This window comes from Erythrolamprus reginae, chromosome 3 (assembly GCF_031021105.1).
Source record: "Erythrolamprus reginae isolate rEryReg1 chromosome 3, rEryReg1.hap1, whole genome shotgun sequence".
NCBI classification, from domain to species: Eukaryota; Metazoa; Chordata; class Lepidosauria; order Squamata; family Dipsadidae; genus Erythrolamprus; species Erythrolamprus reginae.
In genome coordinates, this window is record NC_091952.1 from 45938807 (window position 1) to 45946488 (window position 7682).

Genomic DNA, 7682 nt, shown 5'->3' on the forward strand with positions numbered 1-7682 from the left:
AACTGTAATTCTTAATTCGTTGGTTAGAACTTAATTTATTAAATTGCCATCAGTGTTAGACTGTGATTCTAACAGTAGATTACCCATACATTACCATAATAATAGAATCCTAAGAGCTATAGTTTTTTTTAACAATATTGCTTTCGCAACCTCCATCTCTGCTGTATTTAGGTATATATATTCCAAAGAAAATGGAAAACTTGGTCTTTAATACATTAGTAACTTAAAGCTATATTGTATGTGGATTTGTAAAGGCCAATAATTTAATCTTTTTATATAAGCAATTATGCTAATGAACCAGTATTATGCAAACACAGAAAACATAATGGTTTAGCTGCTCTAAACCATGATTTTTTTGAAGTGATTCATGCAAATAAATGGCTAGGCTACAAAAAGGCAAACCCAAACCAATCATGTTGTTGTTGTTGTGATATATTAAACTGATATGTATTACTGTAATTTTATAGCAATTTTGCTAAAATCTATGGTTACAATTGAATATTTTATGTATAAAATAAAACAAAAAATATTAATGGCTTAAAGACCAAGTATTTCTTCTCTTACCAATTTTTTTTTTGAGGTAAAAATTCAACAACTCTCATTCTAAAAAAGCACAATAAGCACACAAGGATAAAAATAATCCAAGTCTCCTCTCAGTAAGAATCTGTGGCATTCAGAAATTTTTTAATTAAAATAATGGGAAAACAATTTGCTTTTATTTCTTTTATTTTATTTTTATTTCTCACAATGTGCCTTCCCGGGGCAGCGGCTGAAGGGGAGGAGGACAAATGGGAGAGTTTTTTTTTTAAATTACCTAATAGAAGAAAGAGGGAATAAGAAGGTAGCAAGGTAAAGAGAAAACACAGTCAGAGTTGATCACACGTCTTGTCCTGCTGAGGACTGAGGAAAAAAGCGGAATGATTGACAGAACTTGAGCTTCTATAATATGGGCTCAGTCCTGATTGGTTGACGGACAGAGGTCAACTCACTGACTGCGGACTACTCCAATAAACAGCAGAAAAGTGAAAAGTATTGTCTTAACCAAGCTGTATTATAAAATTCATTAAATAAAATAGGCCCAAATTAATATGCAATGGAGTTTTGCAACCCAATATCCCCTTTTGATTACACTAATTATATACACGTAAATCTATAAGAGAAGCCAGGATGAGGTGGGATTGACACTGCATGGGTATTTTTTGACTTTAAGTTGCTTTAACTTTTTGCTTTGAAAAAGTTTTCCAGGAAAGGAATTGACTTCTCAAATACTCTAAGTCAGACAAGGCAGAAGCACTTATTTTCATTATTCATATAAAAATCCAAAAGGTAATTCAGTCAATAAAATATAAATATAAAGCTTATATTATATTATTAGACCTAAATTAGGCAATGACATAACACACATTGTATTTGTGTAATCAGGACATGCTGCCTTTCGACATAAACATCAACAGTATTCCATATAATAACTGCTTTTGCACAAGAAAAAGTAATGCAAGTTTATTCTATAATTAAAATTACAGATACAAACTCTATCCTGATTAGCTTTGCATCATAAAAATCATATATGTCCAGTATTGCTCAATATATTGTTGGGAAGTGAATTATTCTATCCATATACTGTAGCTTCTGCTTCCCCTGGCATAACACAGGCTGCTTTGTGTGAAAATTCAAAACATAGTATAACCAAAAAAAATGAGAGCAATTCTCACTAATATTCATCGATAGCTGAAATAATATAACTAAAGCACATCATACACATTATATATTTTAATCCAAACACAACTTTTTATTTTCTTGAGATTATTCTTCAGCAGCTGCTGGAGACAGCCACTGGTCCCTAGAAAAGATGTGATTGTTTTAAGAAATTACTAGTAAATGCTACATGATACACTCATGGTCTTCCTAGCATAAATGCTATACGGTATTACTCATACTTCCCTAAGCTGAAAACTCTAGCCTTCATGATAGACAGTAAATTGATAGAATAAAAGTAACTACCGGTATATATGTAACAAGTACAGGACAAGACTATGTAAACATTAAACTTAAAGACCAAAAGTAGTGCACCGCGTAATTAATTTGGTATAACTCAAATCATTCACACTGACATAGTTCTTAGTAGAAAAGGTTTGCAGATTGTCCAGCCTAAAGATTTCTATATATACAGAACCCATAGGGAAATTGGCATAATTATTCCAACTAACTCAGAATAGGTAGAAATAAATAGGCCTTTTCATCTCAAAGCAACAGACAATTCGCATCCAAGCCCATATGTCCAAAAGACAATCCTGAATGTGACAGGAATGCAGATTAGCAGGCCTGCATGACAAGCCCAAAACACAGTTTTTGTATCAGGTTAGCATGCATTACATGCTCTTCAAATAATATTATTATATCAAATTAGAGGTTATCTTGAAGGGCACAGTGTCCTGATTACAAAGATTTAGGATAAGCATTAGTTCTATAATTAATTTCAGGCCCAATGTTATATATAAGGTTTATATTTATTTTACCGATTAAGCTGTCTTGAATTTTCATACAAATGTGGAATTGGAAATGAATTTTAAAAATCTTAGTCCATCAAAATTTATGGATTAAAAACAGGCAAGAATTTAAATGTAACTATACTATTTTACAACTTTAAGTACAAAGATGGCTGTAATGATGACACATTACATTTATTTATTTCTTACTTAACAATGAGTTTGTTAATTGCATTTTTGAACATAAGAACTACGTATATGACAACTTGGCAAAGTAATAAGCCAAAGATTAAAGTACTTACAGCAAATAAACCAGCCATTGTGAAGCAAGTACAGTATTGAGATAGTAAGTTATATTTAGATTTGTATATGATTTTTATAATGAAGTCATACTCCAAGGAGAAGTAAGGAGAACTATTGAACACCACTGGCAAACCAGTAAACATCTCCTTTGTGGAGATGGCATATATTGACATAAACAAAAGGTATCAATCTTTGTAGAAGCTCCTCATAAAAAGTTTCTTATTCCTTTGAATAAGACTTCAGTGTGAAACATTCCTGTTGAATGGGCCATTATTTGTTCATTTCTTTACCAAGATGACCTTAACACAGATGTATAATAGGTAGGCAATCATAATTTTAGGTGAAGTAAGCAAAAATTGCATCCAAGAAATCAGGCAACTTTTAATTACTCATATAGAATGCTAACTGAGGGCTGTATTAGAGAAGCAAAGTCTTTATTTCTCTTCCAGATATAGGAAGGCAGACCCAGCCCAACATATGGAAACTATAATGTCATTTTATTTTGTCTTCTGAAAGCCTGTTTGGTAAGGGAGTAGCAGAGCAATGGAAAAATACCAAAAGAATTATCATTAACAAGCCACCTTTTCAACTTTTTATCTATAAGAATAAGTTAGCCTATTCAAAATCCTACAAATACTAAAGCTAATTTCTCAACCCTAATCATTTCATATTGAACAAGTGCAAATTAGGAATAATTTCTGGTTATAAGCATGAAAGAAAGGCCCATAATTTGAAGCTAACAATAACAACACTGAGGGAAAGGGGAGAACAGTAGTAAAAAGTCTTACAAATCTGGTTATGATCACATAGTCCCAGGTCAGAGGTCTTCAAACCTGATAACTTTAAGACTTGTGGACTTCAACTCCTAGAATTCTCCAGACAACATAATAAAAATTAATAATAATAATTTATTAGATTTGTATGCTGGCTGGAGAATTTTGGGAGTTAAAGTCCACAATTCTTAAAGTTGCCAAGTTTGGGGACCTGTCCTAGACTGATGGCTATGGTTACATAGTCCTTGAATGAATGTGAGCTAAGAGGCAACCAATTCCTTAATTCTTTGTGTGTCTAGCCATCTGACCTGATGTTCACTTAGCTATAGTAGTGGATATCTGTATTCCAAAAGAAACAACATAGATCCTCTACAAACTGATTCAATTGACAAATGGATAGTTTGATAGACAATATACAAAATTAGGATACACTGTCAATGTTTCAGTACAGTAGTAATTGATATAAATCACTGGAAATTGCAGTATTAAACTTCCATGCACAAATGCTTTAAGAATTCAAAAATCAATATTCAGACTGCATTTTCAAGGTGATAAATTATTTTATGGAAACAGTAAAAATAAGAATGCATCTCTGTGTTAATTAAATTCCAACAATATTATAGTTGTACTACCTTGCATAATAATGAATTAAAAAATCATGACAATGATTCTGTAATCCAAGTTTTATACATTTACAATGATAATGATTCTGTAATCCAAGTTTTATACATTTATGCAAAGCTAATATTTGAAAAAAATTAAAAATACAGTACTCTCATTCCTGATATTCAGAAATCCTCTCGGGATTTCATACAATCTACTAGCCATTCTTCAGTTAAAAAGAAACCAACAAGTTGAGTGGGAGCCCGTTGACAAAGTGCCTACACCATTTGCATTTTAAAAGGGTTCTTTCCTTCTCATGTAAAAGTACTGCTACCAGTCCAACAGGGGGCAAAAGTTTAAATCTTGCATACAAACATAACCCTCTCCCAGGACAAATGACAAAATAGAATTTAAGGTGGCAGAATGCTCTATCACCTAATTCCAAGAAGAAACCTTCCACTATTTGATTCTATATTAAAATTCTAAGAAATGCAAAAGCCGTTTTGTCCACAACACCCTGGAATGCAGAAAAACTTCAGTTCGTATTTAACATTCACTACAAAAAGCTATTTATATGCCGTTAGAAGAACAGAAAACTATTTTTTGTCTAAAAAAGGTATTTTAAGAAGCCAGCATTCCAAAAACAAAACATGCAATGCTAAGAGCACCCAAAGCTCTCCATGATTTTTATGCATCCTTTATTTTGAAGAAAATAAAATGATGAATGCTAACAGCTAAATCTCAGAACAAAAACATTTATGAGTCAGTTTGGTAATCACCCATTTTTACTTAAAAAGCACAAAGTGCAAACTCCGAAGCAAGAAGGCACCACTCTAAAGCTGTCTGGAAGTGCAAAACCCACAAAAGCCCCCCAAAACTCATTATTTCTCTCAATCCTTTCCAATGCGCATACATGCATAAATAAATAAAGCACACATGCATAAATAAATACGTAAGTATTTAACTCAGCTCCTGGGTTGCGGATTGAAAAAAAAAGCAGGCATTAGGAAAGCATTTTGGTCTGCGGGCTACTGTTGCAGGGGTATTACTATTTTTTTTTCTTTCCTTTTCCAGACTGTATTGTAAACCTGGGAGAAATCCAAAGATTTTGTTTCTGATGGGTGGAGAAGCAGGCAAGGCAGCATTCCTGGCCGCGCGAGAGAGTCTTAAGCACCGCAGGTGAAGTCAGCAGATCTCTTCAAACCACCATGGGGTGGGAGTAGAGGGGGGGGTGGCTATGTTATACCACCCGGAGAACGGATTTTCTTACAGACTTCGTTGGCAATTCGTATATTATGTCGTGCGGAGAGAAAGGTCACCAGGCCATTTTCATCAATAAGGAAACTGTATTTCCTTCCAGGCAACAGGAACATTTGGACACTTGATGCATATCTCCTTCAAATCCTTCAGGTTTTAGGGAAATCCTTATTTTTTCAATTTAAAAAAAACACTCCGTGGACGCCCAACAATCGGGAGCAATCTCAACCTTTAAACTGGATTTTTTTAAAAAAATATATCTATATATATGTGTGTGTATCCGCAACTGTCTGGTTACAAAACAGGAGGCAGGGGATTGTGCCCTACAGCAGTGTTTCCCAACCTTGGGCACTTGAAGATATTTGGACTTCAACTCCCAGAATTCCCCAGCCAGCATTCGCTGGCTGGGGAATTCTGGGAGTTGAAGTCCAAATATCTTCAAGTGCCCAAGGTTGGGAAACACTGCCCTACGGTATCCATCCCACCAGTGCACAAATTACACGGAAAGTGGAGAAAATGCAAAAGGCCATCTCGCGCAACAGTTTCCCAAACAGTCACGACCACAACACAATACAGCGCATTAATAATAATAATAATAATAATAATAATAATAATAATAATAATAATAATAATAATAATGCAGCCCAGTGGTGGTGCAGGTGGCCAAAAAAAAAAAGGAAGGAAGACGGGAAACGGCCCCACGAATCGGGATCCGGGGATCCAAAGGAAAAAAGAATCGACCGGAATGCCGGCAGCAGGTGAGAAAGAGGAGGGCGGGTCGCCAGGAACACACCACCCCGAACTCCACATTCCGCGAGTAATCGGGTGCAAAAGACAACACACACACACACACACACGGGCGAGGGCGAGTTCCCGCCGCTGAGAAGATTCCCCGGAGGACCCGAAGGGGGAGGTGGCGGCGGACGGAGGCTGCAATTCTGCGGAAAGCGGCGGAATGAGCAGAAACAAAACTCTCCAGGGGGGGGGGAGAAAACCCCTCCTCACACGACGCGGTGGGACAAGTTGAACCGTCGCAAGCGGGCCTTTTTAAAAAAAATAAAGCCCCCCCCCCCACAGCATTTCCTACTATGTTCAACAGGCAGCGAGCGAAGGGAGAGCGAGCCGCTGGTGGGGAAGGAGGCGAGAGACATTTACACTCACCACGCGCGTCCAGAGCGCCGCCACCCGCATGCTGCTTTTGGGCTCCGACCCGCTTCAACAACGAGTCCGCGGGCTCCTCGAAGACTCCGCCACCGCCGTCTCTCCCTCTCCGCCCGAGAGAGAGAGATAAGACGCCACGGCGGCTGTTTCCGCGCGGAGCCCTCCTGAATCGCTGTCCGCACGCTGCTACTCTCTCCGTGTGTGTGCGCGCGCGCGCGGGAACACGCACCCCCGCGCGCCGCCGACCCGCCCCGAGCGCAGCTCAGCCGCCTTGACTTAGGCCCCGCGCAGCGCGCGCCCCCGACACCGACTCAGCCCGCCTGCCCCGCGCGAGCGTTACCTTGCACCCCGCCTGCCGACCCCTCCTACTCGCGCGCGCGCCGCTCCTCCCGCTTTCTTCCCCCGTGGGGGGTGCTGCCTCTCCGCTTGCTCTCCGCTCGCTCTCGCCTCCCCTCACACAGACACCACCGCCACCCCTGGCGTCACATTCTGCGTGCCTCGCGCACCCACCCCCTCCCCACACAGAAAGCCCGCTCTTCGGGCGTTCGTGCCACTCCTCCCTCTTCCCCCTCACCCACCTTCCCCGTTCCGCATCCAGGCTTTCTTCCATCCCGCTCCGGGCGGGCCGAGGAGCGCTTGTGTGCGGCTCTCACCTTGCCCTTCCCCCCGCCTCAGGAGCGAGGCAATTCCCCAGGTAGCCGCCCGAGCGCTCACCTCTCGGGGGACGGTCCCCAAGGAAGTTCCCCCCTGGCGCCGCCGGTGCTCTGGGGCACGCGCTTACTTGGGAGTCGGACCAGTTTGAGCGGGAAAGATTTTTCCCGGTAAAGCGTCTCTAAAATGCCGTCGGGATCCGGGCTTCCGTGAATTGAACTGAAGCAGACACACACACACACCCCAGGATACACTTTTCTCTCTCTCCCGCTCCTCCCCGTTTCGCGGTTCCTCCCCCACAAACCCGCTTCACCCTTTCCCCGACGGTCTTCACGCCACCATTAAAGTCCATATTCCCCCTCAAGTTCCTGGTCGGTCTCGTCTTTTTTGCCGCCTTTCCTCACGTCTGCAGCTTTCCGTTGGCAATCTCCGCGGTGCTTCTCTTCTC

General features: G+C 40.2%; 1 protein-coding gene across 6 annotated transcripts in view; it reads right to left on the reverse strand.

Moving 5' to 3' along the window:
• PTPRF (protein tyrosine phosphatase receptor type F) overlaps positions 1-7455 on the reverse strand; it is a 630248-nt gene extending 622793 nt beyond the window's left edge. For 4 of the 6 annotated variants that reach the window (XM_070745054.1, XM_070745053.1, XM_070745052.1 and 1 more), the window contains exon 1: positions 6584-6891. The gene's annotated coding sequence lies outside the window, so the exon portion shown is untranslated. Of the gene's footprint in view, positions 1-6583; positions 6892-7297 lie in introns of those variants that run through there. The other 2 variants (XM_070745049.1, XM_070745051.1) reach the window with 2 other exon arrangements.
• Positions 7456-7682: the final 227 nt, after the last annotated feature.